General features: G+C 44.8%; 1 protein-coding gene across 3 annotated transcripts in view; it reads right to left on the reverse strand.

The window, feature by feature from the left end:
- The window catches only part of THSD4 (thrombospondin type 1 domain containing 4), a 676260-nt gene that overhangs the window by 643540 nt on the left and 11926 nt on the right, over positions 1–20794 (reverse strand). The window lies entirely within an intron of this gene.

Here is a 20794-nt window from a genome sequence, read left to right on the forward strand (position 1 = left end):
TGACAACATCACACAAGTGAAATACAAAAGGCTACGTATTGTATAGAAAGTGAAGTCGCTCAGATGTGTCCGACTCTTTGCGACCCCATGGACAGTAGCCTACCAGGCTCCGAGATCCATGGGATTTTCCAGGCAAGAATACTGGAGTCGGCTGCCATTTCCTTCTCCAGGAGATCTTCCCAACCCAGGGATCGAACCTGGGTCTTCTGCACAGCAGACAGATGCTTTACCGTCTGAGCCACTGGAGTGATCCTAGTGGACTTCCCTGGTGGCTCAGACAGTAAAGTGTCTGCCTACAATGCGGGAGAGCTGGGTTTGATCCCCTGGAGAAGGAAACAGCAACCCACTCCAGTACTCTTGCCTGGAAAATCCCATGGACGGAGGATCCTGGTAGGCTACCATCCATGGGGTCGAAAAGAGCCAGACACGACTGAGAGACTTCACTTTCACTTTCATTTTCACATATTGTATGATTCCATTTACAGGAAGTGTTCAGAACAGGGAAATCTATAGAGACAAAAAAAAATACATTCGTGATTACCAAGGTGAGGAGGGTGGAGAGGGGCTACTTCGAGGGTGTGAGGATTCCGCCTGAGGTGACAAAAATGTGCTAAAGTTAGATTGTGATGATGGCTGTACAATTTTGTGAACACACTAAAAAAAAAAGTTTAATTCTACACGTTAAATCGGCAAAGTATATGGCATGTGAATTACATCTCAATAAAACTGTTCAGGACTTCCCTGATGGTCCAGTGGTTAGGACTCCGTGCTTCCACACAGAGAGGGAGCGGGTTCAGTCTCTGGTGGGGGAACTAAGATCCTACGCACCATGTGCTATGGACAAAAACAACAAAACAGGAAAAAAAAAATAAAACCTGTTCAAAAAATATGTCCTAAAGAACCGAGGCAGGTTGTGAATAAACGAGTGGACACTGTCATATGCTTAGCCCAGTGCCTAGAACAGAGGATGCTCAATTAAAAGTAGCTGTGGGGAATTCCCTGGCACTCCAGTGGTTAGAACTCAGCGCTTTCATTGCACAGGGCCTGTTTTCAATCTCTGGTCAGGGACTCAGATCCTGTACATCATGGAAAAAAAAAAAAACCCTGAAAAAAATAAAAGTATCTCTGAAGATACCGATGCAGGAAGAGGTCAAGTAACATCAAGTCTGTTGTCACAGTAACAACAGGAAGGTAAAACCCCTCACCTACAAACACTACTCCATTCAGAAAATTGCACTAAACACAATTCCTTAACATCGTCAAATGAGGCAATGGTTTCAAAGGCACATTATAAATAGCATCAGACAGCCTGGGATGGGAGGCTGGGTTGGAATGTAATGGAACTTGGGGAGAAAAATCGTGGTCCAGACTCCTCTCCTCACACACCTCCTCCCAGGGAAAGACAAAGAAATGAAGCAGGGTTTCAAGGTGTGCCCGGGAGTCCTCATTAATAAAGCCAGAGTTTTCCAAAATCATTGGTTTCCAAATTCTCCTCAGGACTTCACATTTCCTTTTCACTAGAAGGGCGAGGTGGGGGATAAATTACAAGGACTTATGAAAAGACTGAAGAATCAGAAAATTCCGTTTGCAGGGGAAAATAATCAAGATGTTTAAAGTCACCACCAGCCATTTCTGGGGGTTATTAAGACAGTCAAATCTCTTGACTGTAATCACCCCTAATTAGCCATCAGCAACTCATGAAATTACTCATGGTATTGAGGACCCTTAAATTCCTGGGCCTCAGCCAAAAGTTACACTGAGATCCACCAGGAAGAAGGCCAACAAGTGGGAATTGGAACAGTTAAAACTCCTCTGAATCCGAGGCATGGTCCTCTTACTCTTGGCTGGGAAGCAGATACGCACAAAGACGGGATTTAACTTGGGAGTCAGATGAAATCTCTGCCAAGCTCTTGATAATGATCAACTAATCAGTAATTATTTACTTAGTATTTGGGGCACTCAGGTTCTTCCCAAGGTGCTATGGAATTCAGGAGAAGATGAGGCAATGCAGAGTCTTACTTTCCAACTTAAAACGTGGATAAGTTTTAGAGACGTGAAAATGTGTGGGAAAAGGTCAGAGTCATCCAGAATAACTTAGGGTAAAGAGTGTGATGCAGATACCCTGAGCATAAATGGAGCTAGTTCAGGAGGAGAATCACTGGGGAGCTAGTATCAACAAAGAAGGTAGAACTGAAAATCAGTCCTTAGAGCCTGTGCGGGTTACAAAAGAACAATCCAGAGGGGTTGGCAAGAGTGTACACTACAGCCTGAAAGACCTGGATCGAGGGCCAACGTTCCCACTTATTAACCAGGTGACCTCAGGCAATTAACCTTTCAGACTTTCAACTTCCTCATCTGTAAAATGGGGGTGCTGCTGCTGCTGCTAAGTCGCTTCAGTCGTGTCCGACTCTGTGCGACCCCAGAGACGGCAGCCCACCAGGCTCCCCCATCCCTGGGATTCTCCAGGCAAGAACACTGGAGTGGGTTGCCATTTCTCCTCCAATGCAGAAAAGTGAAAAGTGAAAGTGAAGTTGCTCAGTCGTGTCCGATGCTTAACGACCTCATGGACTGCAGCCTACCAAGCTCCTCCGTCCATGGGATTTTCCAGGCAAGAGTACTGGAGTGGGGTGCCATTGCCTTCTCCGAAAATGGGGGTACTATCTGTAATACGGTTGTTTTGAGTATTAAATATTTATTGAGAGTCCATGATGTGGATGCTAAACACCCACTCTCTTTCTCTCTCTCACACACACACATCAGGCTTGGTCCCTGCCCTGAAGGAAATTACTGGGTTGGCCAAAAATTTTATTCGAGTTCTTCCATAAGATGTAACAGAAAAAAACCTGAATGAACTTTCTGGCCAACTCGATATAATCTAGATGCTAGAGGGCTGCACACCTGTAAGAAAGTGAAGCATAAATAAGTATAAAAATAAAACTGTGATAAGAGCCATGAAAGAAAGTGCAGGTGCCTCAGAAAGTATACTGGACAGTGGTCAGAGACGGTCCCTCTGAAGAAGGCCTTTATGTTGGGTTTTGAGGGGTGAGTAGGAGTCAGTCAGGTGAAAAGGGAGGGGGCACTCCCGGGAGAGGGAATCACACATGAAAGGTGTGTGAAGATCCGGGAGGAAGGAGGAGGCAGCACAGCAGGAACGTAGCAATTGAAGGAGAACACAGGGAGAGCCGATCCTCTGCTGAGTAATAAAGTCCCCAGAAGGTGGTAAATGGCTGGCTGAGGTGGGCAAGGGAAGGAGGTGTCAAAAGTGACTCCCCCCAGATTTCTGGTGGATGGAAGTAGCAAAGGAGATGTTAATGGAGCTTTTCTGGTTTTGTCAGGAAAGGAAGGGCAACGGTGAGGAAAGAGGGTGTGATACAAAGCAGTGGTTTCCAAATCTGACACGAAGTCAACCAGAAAAACATCTTAAATCATCAAAACAGTTTGAAAAGAGATTTACAACTGCTGCTGATAACCATGAGCCTCGTTCTTTCTGTGTATTTTGCCTTTGGATATTTGCTGATAACAGAAGGAAGCCAACACGATTAGCATGTCATTTTAAAATACAGTTCCTTTCATCTTTATGCCACCCTTTTGAAATTTCCATTTTGAGTGCATGTTTTGTGTGGTCACATCATACACTGGTAGGTTAAAAAAATAACCAAACATAGACCAGTGCTATATGCTGAAACATTTTTTATGGATGGGGTGCAATCAAAAAAAATTTGTGGCGGCCACTACTCTTGAATGTTTTTTGACCAACTTTTTGTCAGATGTGACTGGTCACTTTTATCTCCTGAGATGGTTGGTGAGCGTGTCCTGGCATCCACTTGGGTTTCCATGACTATAATAGGGAATAACAAATCTGACTCCATGTTGGATCTTTCTCTCTTAACTTTTGCACTATATTGCTTTTGCTACAAGTTAACCACTCAAGGGATGTTGCCTATAGTTTAAAGTGTACATAATGGTCCATCTCGGGGAACCTTGCCTCCCACACCTGAGCATTAAGCTAAAATACCTTTGTTTAGCTCACAGGAAACCTCCTGAACAGGCCCACCTGTGAATAGCTACAGGAAGGAAGAAACTAACACATGCCCTCTGGAGTCTGGCTGGAACCAGGAAATCATTCCAACAACTTGTCACCCTTTTGGAAGGCTTCCCTAGTGGGTCGGTGGTAAAGAATCCGCCTGCAATGCAGGTTATGCGGGTTTGATCCCTGTGTCAGGAAGATCCCCTGGAGAAGGAAACGGCAACCCACTCCAATGTCTTTGCTTGAGAAATCCCATGGACAGAGAAGCCTAGCAGGTTATTGTCTGTGGGGTCACAAAAGAATCGGACACAACTCAGTGAGTAAACAACAGTGATAATCCTTTTTGCTTTACCTCTTCACCTCCCCTTCTTTGTTCTATAAAAGAAACTAGCATCCAAACCTGGGCAAGATGCTTCTTTGGGATAATAGTCCACCATCCCCACGGCTTTCCAAATAAAGTCACTATTCCTTGCCCCCAAAACTCTCCATTGACTGGCCTGTGGCCTGTCCTGCGGCGAACAGTACAAGCTTGGACATGCTACCATGGTTAGTATGTGTGAAATCAGTTCTGCTTTTCAAACTGTGGGTCATGACCCATTAGTCTGTCATGAAATCAATTGCATGAGTCACGACCTGCACCTTTTTAAATGAAAGAGAAAATAGCAGTGTTTATCACACACAGTGAGGCTAAGCAAGTATGTCTCACTGAGGCTCCTGGTCAGAAAAGTTTAGAAGCCCTGGTTCTGGTGGATCAGAAGGTACTGCGGGATTCTCGCTGTGATGGGGGGAATAAAATCATGAACATGGAGCCAAGACATGTTACCCAAGCCCTGGGAAATGCCAGGAGAATTCTGATGAGATGGATGAGAAAGAGCCCTTGTAGGTTCTGGAGTGGGGAGGGACCTGATGAAAGTGAAGTTTCCCAAAAACCCACTTGGCCACAGCTCCAGGACTGAGTAAACACGCTATCTGTGGAGTGAGTCGCCTTTGGGGGTTTGCTCCTGTTGATTTATAACCTTTCTTGACAGTGAACGAAAAATAATCAAACAATCTAGTTTCTGTTGGAACATATGCTCCCTGGGCGCTGGAAGCCCCACTGGCTCTCCTTTCCACAGAGAGCTTGCACGAAGGCTGGACCAGGCACGTGACATGGCTCAGGCCAAAGTCATAGGCCCCAACACCTCGAGGGTGGGGAGGATGTGGCAGCAGGTGCGAAGGCTGGGGACGAGAGGATGGAAAGAAGGCCAGGAGAGATGTGACTCAGGATGGGTCACCGTGCCCTAGGCACTGGCACAGCTGTGCTGCCCTTTCTTACAGTCCACCTCTGAGCATCCTTCCTGCCCCTTCTCCTCCTGGCCTGCAGAACCCCTGGAAGATCCCCCTCTCTGATTTCAGCGTATCCCAGAAAGAAGCATCTGCTCAGCCTCTCAGGTTTGGGTTCAGTGAGTCTACCTTGTAGCCACATCCCAACCACAGACAAGCCAGTCCCCCTCCCATCCCCCTACAAGGGAATTCCCACAAGGGAAAGCCACCACCCAGACAAACAAAGGCCCTAGTCCCTGAGGAGAGGAAGTGACTCACCAGTGCAAGAATGAGAATCAGAGGTTTCAGAGAGAGGGGCCATTTGGACCCCAAGTCAGCACCCAGGAGGATCATGAGTGAGGACGAGTCTCAGAACCTACCTATTCCTCTGTGAAAGTTGCCCCCGAGGGTCCTGATATGCTGCAGCCTCCATCCTGCCCTGTCCTGTCTTCATCAAAAACGCCAACATCACCTTCTCCTGCCCTGCCTGTGTCTTCTAACAGAACTGTCCTCTCTTAGAAGTCTGGCCCGCTGTGTACTGCGCCCCTACCTGAGGCCCAGTTGTCCATGGACCAGAGTACCAGGTGTCAGCTCCCAACATCAGGGCATCCAACCCACCTCTGTCTTAAATTATCAGAAAAGTGGAAGAAAACTCAATGCCAGGAGTCAACTTTTACTACGCATCAGATACACAACATAAGCATGTGATCTAATTCTCACAGCAAAACCGAGACTACGCGATGGGTAGAGGATAGGGCTTGAACTTGAAGACAGACCACCAACCACAGGGCTTCTCCTCTTTTCACTTTATTAAAATCACTGCCTCCCACGTAGCAGAGAATCATAGCTGGACACTCAATAAATGAATGAATGGAAGGATAGATGCCACCCCAAGGGGACTGGGTGTATCTCACCTATTTTGCTAGGAGATGAAACATTTCAAGACATGACTTGACTGTGCCATGAACATCACTTAGAGCAAAGTGAGCCAAGATGAGCAATGTAATAACCTATTATTTCAGATAATAATAATATAGCTGGGAACTCCAACAAACACCTATTGAGTGGGTGCCATGTGTCATATGGTGTTCTGAGAATTTCATATTCATTCATTCTTATAACAACCCCATGAAAGAGGTATTATGGAGAAATGGAGATGCCATGAAGTCAAATAACTCTCCAAAGTCACCCAGCTGCAGGTGGGAAAGTCACAATACAACCCAGGCAGCCTGAGCCCAGAGTTTACGCACTTAACCATCATTTGATGCTGCTTGCTATCCACATACAAACAGTGCCAGCTTAAAGGAGCAAGACAGAGGTTGCATCTGCTGCTGTCTTCTCCCTGGTGTCATCTAGAGTTAAAGGAACATTCTAAGTCTCAATAGGTACGTTGGATTCCTCAAGTCCCAACACAGCAGAGTGGTCCCATGTCTTCTGTAGGGCTGGGACCAGTCATCCTGAGATCATCCTTGAGTATTTGTATGGGGGCATATAGGTTACCAGCTAATGAGCTTTCAATACCTCTTGGGTTAGGAAGCTTCATGTGAGAGAGTACATATGACAAGGGGTGGGGGATCCCTGCCCTTGAGGAGCTTAAACTTTTATCAAGGCAGCCAAATAAACACACAAAAGTGTAAGTGAAAGTCGCTCACTTGTGTCGGACTCTTTGCAACCCCATGGACTATACAGCCCATGGAATTCTCTAGGCCAGAATACTGGAGTGGGCAGCCTTTCCCTTCTCCACGGGATCTTCCCAATCCAGGGATCGAACCCAAGTCTCCTGCATTGCAGGCAGATTCTTTACCAGCTAAGCCACAAGGGAAACCCCAATACACAAATACATAAATAAATATTTCTTTCACAGTGACACATTACCCAAGACAGTGACCAATGGCTGGTACAGGCAAAAGGAATGCCAACAGTCCAAAAAAGTAAATATCACAGTGGACTTTTATTGTTAGCACTTACATTATTCTTTTGAGAGAGAAATATCCTTTGAAGAGTCACCATTAACAACCAGGTGGGCAAATTTGCCAGCCAACAATGGGAGGTACAGGACAGAAGCTAGAAGCTTGTAAGCTAGAAGCTTACAAGAGAATGGATTATCATCTCTTTTAACAGAGATGTTAGGCATGCTTGCTCTATCCTCTGTTTATGCTTCTCCCTCACTGGCCGGGGAGCTTCACAAGGCCAGGGATAAGTTTATTCATCTTTACATCTTTGCTCATCTTTGCCTGGTACACAGTGGCTATGCAATAAAAGCTTGATGAATGAATGAAGGATGAATGGTGTGTGTCTCCAACAGACTTTTACTGAATTGCTAGGTGCTCAATGAATTGCTACAGACTGCCCTTGAGACAGAATGAAGGCACCAGGCCACTGCAGATGCATGCTGCCTCCACAGCGGGTCCAACCCTCCCAAGCCCTCTGCTGGCCATCATCATTCGCCACAGCCCTTTCAGGAAATCCTGCCCCAGGCTGCAGTGCTGTGCTCTGCTGTGCTTAGTCTCTCAGTTGTGTCTGACTCTTTGTGACCTCATGCACTGTAGCCTGCCAGGCTCCTCTGTCCATGGGGATTCTCCAGGCAAGAATACTGGAGTGGGTTGCCATGCCCTCCTCCAGGGGATCTTCCCAACCCAGGGATGGAACCCAGGTCTACCACATTGCAGGTGGATTCTTTACCATCTGAGCCACCATGGAAGCCCAGGGTATTGAGGAAAATAGACCTTAGGGCCCCAGACCTGGTCACATTTCCAGTATCACCCTACTGGGCTGAGGCCAGCCAGAGAGATGGGCCCCAGACATTCCCTCTGCTCTCTGTCTTTGGTCTTTTCTCCTACCCCTTGCAAAGCCCATCCTTCTTCCACATCATATTGAAACTCAGCCACAGAACTCATTTCTTCCCACTGAACCTCCATTCTTCAAATCGTCTGGCTTGCCCAGAGCATCCTGAAAAGCCAGAGAATTGGAATTTAGAAAAAATGTTGAGAAGATCTTAAAACTCCCTGGATACTTTTAAGCAAACACATGACAGCAGGTTTTTGCTAACTCATTAAAGAAATCACCTTAGTTCTCCTTTCTTCCCTGGAGAAACTAGGTAATCAGCATGGATTAGTCAAGGATTTCAAGACAAACTACATCATTTTCATGGTCATTGACATTAATGTGGTGTATATTTGTTTTCACTCCTAAAAAATGTTTCCCAGGTAACCCAGGAAAACAGTCTAGGGTAGAAATATCAGGCAGGCAAGATATTTTCAATAAATGAGCCATTTGTTCCTGCTTCTGTACAGAGTTGCTTTTTCAATTTCAGATGATATGACACTACAGATAAAAGGGAGAAATGTATTGGAGTAAGAGTGCTTTCTCTTGTCCAAATATTACTTAGTCATTTGATTTACAGCACTTGATAAACCTGGTTGAATTTCTCTACTTCTGTGTAGGTATCACATTCAGAGCTCCAACCCAGCAATTGTCACAGTGTATCATTATGATTGGTGCTTTCCTTTCCTCCCCATAACAGGACACTACAGAAGAGTAAAGACTTTTCTCAAGGAATTATTTTTTATATTCTTGGTTCCTAGAACAGCACTTCGGGGCCCAGTAGGTGTTCTGTGACGACAGGAAGAACTTCCATTCAATCTCACTTGGAGGGCCTTCTCTTCAGGCATGATTGTAATACATTCCAAACGTACTGATGCCCAGCCTACAGTCTGAATAGAGACTCTACTGCTTTGTAATAACTATAACTGTTTCTGAAATTAACACCATCAATGACATTCTCTGCTCTCTTCAGACACACATCATAGTGAACTGTGAAGGGATGCAGGCCACTCTCACTAGGAATCAAAGATACCTACAGACAGACTCCATTTTTCCTCCCTGCTCAGAATTCAACCCCTCCCCAGCATCCTCTGCCAAGAATGATTTATAATCCCTGGGTTGTAGACATCGAAGGAAACAAGGTCAGACTTCCACAGCCTGAGCTCTGCACAAGAACCACAGATTTTCTGACGTGCTACCCAAGCCTTCTCCAAGATGATGAGCCATCTCATTGCAAAAAGCAATATATTTTCCAGCCACTTTTGATCGAACGCAGGTGGCCATGGGACTAAGGGCAGCTCTTGCTCAGGCTGAGCTACCCTTCTGGCCCACTTTCTCTCCTTTTGCTATAAGGTCCAGGTCCTGACATCCACAAATGGCCCTTGGCCCTCTGGCAATCACCTGTGTACATCTGTGTATGCACACACACACACACACACACACCAGGTAAGGCGGGTGTGCCAAGTGTACTAACAGAACAAACTCACAGACAACAAGCGTCATTTTTACCCATAAGGTGGGTCTAGGTGAGACTTAACGGCTGTTGAAAAAAGATGTTTATAAAATTGTACATGTTTACTGAAGAAAAATTGAAAACGACAGGGAAACATAAAGAGGAAAGTGATAATTACTCATAATAACCTCACAATCCCAGTTAGCCACTCAATGTTTTTGGTGTTTTTCCTTCTGGCATTTGTTTCTATGCTTAATAATTTTATATGAAGTGGAAGTGTTAGTCACTCAGTCACGTACGACTCTTTGTGACCCCATAGACTGTAGCCTGTCAGGCTCCTCCGTCCATGGAATTCTTCAAACAAGAACACTGGAGTGGGTAGCCATTGCCTTCTCCAGGGGATTTTTCTGACCCAGGGATCGAATCCAGGTGTCCCGTATTGCAGGCAGATTCTTTACCGTCTGAGTCCCCAGGGCAGGTGGATACACTCTTTGAAAACAACCCATAAGTAAGAAGGATCTTAAATAGTTATACCTTTTGGCTTAGTGATTCTGGCTTTAGGAATCTAGTATAAGGACCTAAGCAGAGAAACGGGTAAAGAATTTCCTACAAAGATATTCATCACAGATTCCAACAATAAAGGAATTCCTTACATATGTTATCTGGCTTCCATGGGGTTAACTATTACGCAGTGATTAAAATATTTATGAATGTTACTAATAAAATGCTTATGATTTAAAGTGAAAAATAAATGCAAAACTATTTAAGTGATTATATATAGAACATACAGATAACATACATAGTTCAGTTCAGTTCAGTCGCTCAGTTGTGTCCAGCTCATTGCGACCCCATGAATCGCAGCACGCCAGGCCTCCCTGTCCATCACCAACTCGCGGAGTTCACTCAGACTCACGACAGAGGATGAGATGGCTGGATGGCATCACCGACTCGATGGACGTGAGTTTGAGTGAACATACATAAGTAAATATTAATAAGGAATATAAAGATTATGCATAAGTATATATTAATAAGTGATATATAGACAACATATATAAGTGTATATTCTGTATTTTAGTATAGAATATTAAAATATTTTAATCACTGTTTAATAGTTCATCCCATGGAAGCCAGATAACATTGTCTAAGGAATTCTTTTATTGTTGGAATCTGTGACAAATATCCTTATAGGAAATTCTTTACCTGTTTCTCTGTTTAGTTCCTTACAGTAGATTCTTACTTTAGATTCTACCTTACAGTAGATGCCCTCTCCAATGCATGAAAGTGAAAAGTGAAAGTGAAGTCGCTCAGTCGTGTCCGACTCTTAGCAACCCCATGGACTGCAGCCCACCAGGGTCCTCCGCCCATGGGATTTTCCAGGCAAGAGTACTGGAGTAGGGTGCCATTGCCTTCTCCGTGCCAATAATGTTAGCATTATAATAGTTTCCAATTTGATACATAGTTAGTTAGGATAAGCAAGTAGCTACAACAAGCCATCCCAGAGTTTCAAAGGTTTTGAAAAAAGGTTTGACAAAAAGTTTTTGCTCAATTCATTATCTGATGTGGGTTGGCAGGGGCATTCTGCTCCACACAGGCATGCAGGCATCCAAGGAGCCCGTCTCCTTTCACCTAAGGACGTCACCATTGTCTAGGGCCTCAGAATCCTCTACTGGTTTTCTTTTTTTTTTCCACTTTCCATTCAGTGAACAAACAAGGGAAAAGGGAAAGCATGCGAGACTGAGCTGACAGCTTCACAGAGGTAATTTAAGTCACCGCCACTCTCCTATTCCATTAGTCATATGGCCACACCTAACTGCAGAGCCTGTAGGAAGGTGGTCTGTCCACATTCCCAGGAGGAAACTTTTGGGTAAATGACTTTTCCTGGTACAGGATGGGCATCAATGTGTTAGTCACAATAGGTGAAAAAAAAAAGTCATTTTAACTGTATTTCCTTTGATTATTAGTAAAGTTGGAACAGATTTTCATTTTTATTACCCATGTGCACTATCCTGTGCATTTTGCCAGTTTTTCTGTTGAGTTCATCATGTTTTCAGTTGAGCTTTAAGAAGCACTTTCTATATTAAGGACACTGACTCTTATTTTCTCAAGTTCTTTCAGTTTGATTTTTGTCTTTTAATTTTGCCTTTAAATTTTATGGAAATAAGTTTTCTTTTTTTTTTTTCCTGCCATACAGTAGATCCTTGTTAGTTCAGTTCAATCGCTCAGTCACGTCCAACTCTTTGCGACTCCAAGGACTGCAGCACGTCAGGCTTCCGTGTCCATCATCAACTCCCGGAGCTTAATCAAACTCATGTCCATCGAGTCAGTGATGCCACCTAACCATCTCATCCTCTGTCGTCCCCTCCTCCTCCTGCCCTCAATCTTTCCCAGCATCAGCGTCTTTTCCAGTGAGTCAGTTCTTCGCATCAGATGGCCAAAGTATTAGAGTTTCAGCTTCAGCATGAGTCCTTCCAAAGAATATTCAGGACCGATTTCCTTTAGGATGGACTGGCTGGACCTCCTTGCAGTCCAAGGGACTCTCAAGAGTCTTCTCCAACACCACAGTTCAAAAGCATCAATTTTTCAGCAGTCAGCTTTCTTTATCGTCCAACTCTCACATCCATACATAACTACTGAAAAAATCATAGCTTTGACAAGATGGACTTTTGTTGGCAAAGTGATGTCTCTGCTTTTTAATATGCTGTCTAGCTTGGTCATAGCTTTTCTTTCAAGGAGCAAGTGTGTTTTAATTTTATGGCTGCAGTCACCATCTGTAGTGATTTTGGAGCCTAAGAAAATAAACTCTCTTACTGTTTCCACTGTTTTCCCATCTATTTCCCATGAAGTGATGGGACCAGATGCCATGATCTTCATTTTCTGAATGTTGAGCTTTAAGCCAACAGTTTCACTCTCCTCTTTCACTTTCATCAAGAGGCTCTTTAGGTCTTCACTTTCTGCCATAAGGGTGATGTCATCTGCATATCTGATGTTATTGATATTTCTCCCGGCAATCTTGACCCCAGCTTGTGCTTCCTCCAGTCCAGCGTTTCTCATGATGTACTCTGCATATAAGTTAAATAAGCAGGGTGACAATATATAGCCTTGACGTACTCCTTTCCCAGTTTGGAACCAGTCTGTTGTTCCATGTCCGGTTCTAACTGTTGCTTCTTGACCTGCATACAGATATCTCAGGAGGCAGGTCAGGTGGTCTGGTATTCCCATCTCTTTAAGAATTTTCCACAGTTTGTTGTGATCCACACAGTCAAAAGCTTTGGCATAGTCAATAAAGCCTTTGGCAACTTGTTAGTTACCTATTTTATTTACTTTTTGTCACAATATTTATTTATGTGATTTCTTAACCCAGTGCAGACTTCTCTCCAGTATTAAGAGTCAAAACCTTGGGGGAGGGGATTTATGACAGTTGAATGCTGTGAGGAAGCATGGTTTTATTTATTTTTTAAATTTTTTATTTACTTTTTATTTTTGTTTCGAGGTACAAATGATTAACAGTGTCGTCACAATCTTTAAATCTATCAGTCATTTCCTTTGTGACTTTCTGATTGGCATCTCCTCACAAAATCTCAAAGCACACAAAAACTGGGATATTCTAACCCAACTCTCCAAATCCATTATTTTTTTAGTCATGATTCACAGATGAATAAACTGATGCTCAATGAAACCAGATAACTGTTACAAAGTATCACAGCTAATTAGACACAGAGCTCAGACTAGAGATTTTTGATTTTTAATGAGTGTGTAATACGTGACAGCTTGCACTGAACACTTTTCAAACATTATTTTATGAGGCAGGTGCTATTGATATGCCCATTTTACAGAGGAGGAAACTGAGGCTGTGAGCAGTGAAGCACTGTGCCCAAGGTCACCAGAAGCAATATGCCCCTAGTAAGGAGCAGAAGCGTGATGAAACCCAAGGCCACCTGGCTTGTCTCGGCACTCCACTAAGTTGCCTCTCAGGTCCCCTGACACACTGCGTCAGATACACGTTTCCTGGAGAGCTGTTTGTGTTCACATTCACCAGGTACGCAACACAGGTTGCAGCCTGGGTATGGCCAGGGGAGCTGGTATGCGTGAGGTTGTGCTCTGCGTGTTCACTCCACTACTGCTTTGGCCTTGAATCCAAAATGTCATCTCAGTGCCCCCACACACATGCCCGTCCAGAACACATCCTGGCTCCATGTGCCTCGACCGCCGTAAATCAGCCAGCCACACACTTTGCCCTTGGTGCTTCTGAACATCAGAGGAAAGGATTTGCCTTTTCCTGCTCGGCACATTTGAGTTATGTCATTATTTTTTTAAGCGATAGAAATCTAGTCAATGATTTGTAGCAATCACTGCTGTGCAATGTAGGCTGAAAGGCTCCATATATCCTTACGGAGGGAAACAGAAACCCAGCAAATTAGTCCTATTTCCTTGACACAATTCTGTGATAGGCTGGTATTAGGTAAAGCTGAAATCGGGTGCTGTGATTAAAAGATGATGATAATGCAAACCAGACGGCCATCTTGCGAATTAGGAAATGTTTTCAAGGAAACCAAGAGAGGCAGTTCATTGAAGTCAAAGGTCACCCAGAGGTCGAGGGGGACGATAAAAGGCAACTGGGTTTAGGAAGAATAAAACTGTTACTGTACCCTTTTTCTTGAACCCCATCATCAGAGGCCATGCAAGTCTATTCCCTGCCTGTCTCCTCTGTCTGCCTCACTGACTTTCCTTGTGACCCAAACAAGCATAGAAAAATATCAATCATAACCCACCCCCGACTAATGAGCTGTGTACACTGGGTAAGGACTCTTACACTCTGACCTCTTTGATAATTATCTCATGATGAGGTCTCGAAAACCCAACATGAGACCTACCCTCTCATTCAGATGCTTTCCTGAATTTCTAGTTTCCTCCTGCTGGTGGTGGCCCACCCAAGATGAATAATAAGAGGACTTGGACCTGGTCATCACTTCCACACCAAGCTCTCTTTCTGCCACCCTTTCCTGCTTTGGTGGTGGTATAACTATTCTTTTTTTTAAATATTAATTTTGTATTTGGCTGCACCTGGTCTTAGTTGTGGCACACAGGATCTTCAGAGTCATGTGGGATCTTTAGTTGCAGTGCACAGATTCTCTAGTTGAGAGGCACAGGCTCAGCTGCTCCACGGCATGTGGTATCTTAGTTCCCTGACCAGGGGTGGAACCCACATTTCCAGCATTTCAAGTCAGATTCTTAACCACCGGACCACCACCAGGGGAAATCCTGGTATCCCTATTCTTCCAATGAATAAAGCTCAAAGCCTGCCTGGGCTTCTGTGATTCCCCCTCCAGTGAGCCTCAGGCCCCATCTCTCACCAGCTCTCAATTCTGCATTTGTATTATCTCTCAGATAAACCTTCCCCTCTGCTCTCCATCTTCTACCGGCCTCTTCAAATCATCATCCAGATCACGGCAGTTAGTGTTTCTTCCACTTCCCCTATGCACCTTTACCAAAAATCAGATGGGCACACTTCTGGGTCCTCTATTTTGTCCTTTGCCAACACCACATGGTCTCGATTATTTTAGCGCTAAGTCTTGAAACCTAGAAGACTGATTCCTTCTACTATCTTTTTTTTTTTTAGATTTATTTATTTACTTAATTTGTTTTTGACTGTGGTGGGTCTTTGTTGCTGCATGAAGGCTTTCTCTAGTTGCAACAAGCGGGGGCTACTCTGTTGTGGTGCACGGGCTTCTCATTTCGGTGACTTCTCTTGTGGACCACAGGCCCTAGGTGCATGGGCTTCAGGAGTGGCAGCACATGGGCTCAGTAGTTGTGGTACCTGGGCTTCATTGACCCATGGCGTGTGGAGTGTTCCCGGACCAGGGATTGAACCAATGTCCCTTGCATTGCAAGGCAGATACTTAACCACTGGACCACCAGGGAAGCCCCCTGATTCTTCTTACTTTCTTTCTTTTCAACATTATTTTCAGAAATTTGAGTATAGACATATTTTGGTATGGATTTCTTTGGGTTTATCCTGTTCGGAATTTACTAAGCTCCTTGAATCTAGAGACCTTCCTAACCTCAAGAAGTTTTCAGCAATAAGTTCATTGAGAACTTTTTCATTCCCATCCTCTTTCCTCTCTACTGGGATTTCAAAGACACAAAATGTTAGATCTTTTGTTAGTCCTACAGGTCCCTGAGAATCTGTTCTTCTTTTCTTCTGTTCTTCTTTTCTCATCTATTTTTCTCTCTGTTGATCAGATCGGGGAATTTTATGGTTATATCTTCAAATTCACTGATTCATCTCCATTTTGCTGTTTAGCCCATCCAGTGAGATTTTTTTTCAGTTATTGTCTTCTTCAATTCTAAATTTTCATTTGGTTTTTCTTTATGCCTTTTGTTTCTTTGCTGAGACTTCCTTTTTTCTCATTTAAGCACGTTCGTATCTGCTCACTGAAGCATTTTCATGATGACTGCTTCAATATCTTTGTCAGAAAACTGCCACATCTCTGTCATTTCAGCTTTGGCATCAGTTGATTGTCTCTTCTCATTAAGTTTGAGACCCCCATGTATCTTGGTGTGACAAATGGTTTTTAATTGAAACCTGGACATTTTAGATATTCCCTTACGAGGCTCTAGAAATTACTTAAACATTCCATTTTAGCTGGCTTACTCTGACACTGCTTCAGCAGAGGAAGGGAAATCCTACCACATTACAGTCAGGTGGGGACAGAAGTTCAAGTTCCCCACTTGGCCTTCACAGACAGCTAGCTGAGTGGGCAGGGGACTCGTTATTACACTGAGCAGGTTAGGAGGTTCTAGCTTCCAAGCACGTCTCCACTGATACTTTCCTGGCTGGGAGGGGTAGGAGGGCCTTGTCACGGTGCCTCACATGGCCTCCACTGGCACACTGGGGCGGGGGCAGGAAGCAGGAGGGAGTGCACGGCCTAGTTACTGCTGGGTGGTGGGAAGAGTCCTGACTCTCCACGAGGCCTCTACTGACCACCCAGTGGGGCGGGACCAGGCCATCTTACTGCTGCTGGGTGGGAGTGAAGGCCCAGGTTCCCCACGTATCTCAACTGAGAATTGAGTGCTCAGAAATGGCTATCATCATTCATTTAGGAGTGAGGAATGAGTGACCCCAGAGACAGAGTAGAATGGGTTACTGGAGATTAAATGGCAAAGCAGTGGCAAAGTCAGGACTGAACACCCATGCCCCTGGCTCCAAGACCACCTGTCTACACACCAAAGAATTCCAAAAATACAGCAAGAATGCCAGCCCCCTGCCAATATAACAATGCAAAATCTCACCAGCCAAAGGGTAGCGGCTGCCTCTCTTCACATCCTGCCAGACCCCAGGCCAGAAAGCACACGTGGTTATGCACATCAGCCCCCTGAACAACACAAACACACGTCTACTCAAGACGGGCCTTCCATCCAACACACACAGCAAAAGCACACTCGCGAGCCAAGAACTACAGCATCACAGTCACCTTCGGGGCTGGTGGTCTCCCATCTGGAGAGGATCCTGGCTTTCCTACCGTTGGAATCTCTGAAACCAAGATACACCCAGGAGCTGTGGACCTCAGAGCAGCCAGCAGGCCAGGCGCCCCCCTCCTGGCTGGAGAGCCGAGTCTGCACCCAGCTGGTGGCGCCTGCCTCAAACCTGGGGCCTCTCTTCTGGCCCCAGCCGCAGTCTCAGCACAGCACTGCTTATTCTCCGGCAAGGGAAAGCTGGTGACCTGGGAGGGGAAGCTGCTTTCTAACAGCCTTTGTTTTTGTTTCCATTTAAAAAGGTTAGTGACTTTACTGGATGTGGAAAGAACCAAAGTAACAATTTCAAAGAGGCTCAGCATGTTTTGGAGCTAACCGAATATATAGAACTTTTGGAAAAGAAAGGGAAGTGAAGGAATAAAGTTTATCCCACATTCGCCACGCACCAGACATACCCCTTGGTGCTCCATCGTGCCTTCTCCTGGCTTCTGCAACAGCCATTCCAGCCAGAAGCAAGTTCCAAACCCCTTACCGTAGGCCATCAGACTGTCCAGAGGCAGGCAGAGGTTGCAAGACCCCAGCATGGTACACAACCGTGAACAATGTTACAGGATGCAATTTGAATCATGAGATGGAGTGATGTAACTATTAAGAAACTGGTTGGATGCCTAAATTTCAAAACAATAAGATTTACATTTTAAAATTCACAAGAATAACTTGGCTACATTGGTATCACCCAGGCTCATAAATACCCACAATCGTTTGATAGAATCTGTGAACTTAGCTATGCTGTTATGAGCACTGGAATGTCTATGAGTGATTTTGTTGACTACAGGGCTACTTTGACATTTACTCTTTTTATTTTTTTAACATTCACTCAGTTGAAGACAATTTTCACATATTATAGTCATCTAGGCCAGGGGTCAGCAAACTTTGGCCAGTGGGCCAAACCTGTCCCAGTGCCTGGTCTTGTCACATTTTCAAATGGCTCAACAAATATTGAAAGGATACTACTTTACGATGTGAAAATTATATGCAATTCAAATTGCAGTGTCCATAACTAAGGTTTTACTGCCTATTCATTTATGTATCAACTATGGCTGCTTTTGTGCTCAAAAGGCAGAGCTGATTAGTTGTAACAAAGACCCTACAGCCTGCAACTGGTCATTTACAAAAAGAGCTTGCTGGTCTCTGGTCTGGATGGTGCTGGACTGAAAACACGCTGAGATGATGAGGGTGACAAGCACCACCAGCAGCTGTTGAGGAAGCCAAACACCCATCCTGAGATACAAGCGGGCTGCTTGTGAGCAAGCCCTCTGCGCAGCACTGGTGATAAGCAGGGCACTGTGAAAAGCCACGTTCAAGCAAAATTATGCACCAAGCACCCGTGAACTCTCTGTACATTTATTTTACGGGAAAAAACATGGTCTGAGTGATGAGAGATCTGAATTCCGTGAGGTTTTCAAGAACGCAGTCCTCCAGGTACGGAGCAAAAGGAACCCTCTTGCACTCTTGGTGGGAATGTAAATTGATTACAGCCACTATGGAGAACAGTATGGAGGTTCCCTAAAAAACTAAAACTAGAACTATCATATGACCCAGCAATCCCACTCCTGGGCATATAGCCAGAGAAAACCATAATTCAAACAGATAAATGTATCCGGTGTTCACTACAGCACTATTTACAATAGCCAGGACATGGAAGCAACCTGAATGTCCATCCACAGAGGAGTGGATAAAGAAGATGTGATACATATATACAATGGAATATTACTCAGCCATAAAAAGAAACTGTGCCACTTGCAGAGATGTGAATGGAACTAGAGACTATCATACAAAGTAAAGTACGTCAGAAAGAGAAAAACAAATAGCATATATTAATGCATATACATGGAATCTGGAAAAATGGTACAGATGACCTTATTTGCAAAGCAGAAATAGAGACAGGCGTAGAGAAGACATATATGGATACCAAGGTGATGGCGGGGAAGATGAACTGGGAGGTTGGGATTGACATATATACACTGTTGACACTATATATAAAATTGACAACTAATGAAAACCTAGTGCACAGCACAGAGAACTCTACTCGATGCTCTGCAGTGACCTAAATGAGAGTCCAAAACAGAGAGGATATATGTAAAAAAAACAAAAGAATGCAGCCCTCCCATAAAACAGGCTTATGCATCTTCCTTCTCCCACACAGCCTCCCATTTGAGGGTGCAGCGCTTCAGTCTCTGTGGCTTCCCACCGCTGTCACGCTGATGCCTTTCTCCTGGGCTCCCCCGCCTTCCTCCTGCATAATAACGTTGGCCACAGGGATCTCCTCACCTGCACCCTCCAAGGCTGTAAGGCAGGAACACCAGTTCCCTTCTCCTTAAGGAGGACAGATGCCCCAGGGCTGACAGCCTTGCGCAGGCCTCGGTTTCACGAGTGAACGAACGCTGCACACACCACCTCCTCTCTCTCGCGGCAGGCACGGGGATCATCAGTCTGTGTCAGAGACGAGGAAGCTGGAGTTCGGAGAGGTTAAGCTGTTCACAGGCAGTAAGTGACAACGTCAGGACTGGCGTCCGCACCATTTTCAAACACAGGGTGCGACAACCGTGGGTGGTCGGGGCTCAGAAAGTACTGGAAGCAGGCTGAACGGAGGCATGGCCAGGCCCACACAGAACCAGCAAGGCGTAGTAACACAATCCCAGAGGCCTTCCCTACGCTTAGTGAAAGAGGCCAGTCACAAAAGACCACCTGTCACATGATGCCATTCACACGTGGGCAGCGAACGAACACTGACATAATTTCCCTGCATGGACTCGGAAAGTCCCAACCCACAGCACCTCTTATATCCCTGGTAGCAGTGAGGTGTTGAGTTCCTCCGACGTGAGCCTGAGGAAAGAACAGGGCCTCATGAGGAGAGGAAGAGGGAAGGCCAAAACAAGCACCCACTCTGTTTCTGGGTTCCCCCACCTGGGCCTCCCAGCTGCCTGTTCTCTGAGGGCCCCTCAGCGGCATGAGTGTTATTAGAACAGCTCCTGCTGTGGACCTAGTAAATTACACGACCAGGAACTGAACGTCCAAAACGGAGCCTGAGACCAGAACAGAACAGCACCCTAGGCATTCAGCTTGGTAAGCACTAACTCTTTGATGAGGAAAAAACTACAAACACCCTAGATCCGTAAAGGAAGATGGGGAACGGCGAAAGGAGACCATGATGGGGCAGAATGACGGGAGCGGCCATAAGGCTTAAAAATGGGAACCCCGACTATGTCAAGAGAAACGTTACACAAAAATCATACTGTGTGCAAAAAGGCATGCTTCAATTAAAATACAGGCAAAGACTAAGGAGAAAACAATATGAGCAATTAGCGGACTATGCAGATATGTGGGTGGTGGGGGGGTTGTGCAAAGAAGAGAGAGGAAGAAGCAGGAGGAGGAGGAGAATGGAGGGATATTTGGCAGAGTTACATGAACAGTAAAACTCAAGTTAAAAAATAACACAGTTGTGGAATTAAACAGCCTTTCTGGAAGGCCAGTTTGAACATATGTACCAAATACCTTCAGAGTATTTATATCTTTTGTACCAAAAGCAACACTATGCATTAACAGATGCACAAAAAATGCACAAAAGAAGCCATTTTATTTATAAACAATATTGATAAACTGAAAACAACCAACATGTCCAAAATAGGGGACTGCTTAAGTAAACATCAATATTT

The sequence above is a fragment of the Bos grunniens genome, chromosome 10, assembly GCF_055505025.1.
Source record: "Bos grunniens cultivar Pamir isolate PY7600 chromosome 10, Bosgru_T2T1.0, whole genome shotgun sequence".
In the NCBI taxonomy this organism is placed as follows: domain Eukaryota; kingdom Metazoa; phylum Chordata; class Mammalia; order Artiodactyla; family Bovidae; genus Bos; species Bos grunniens.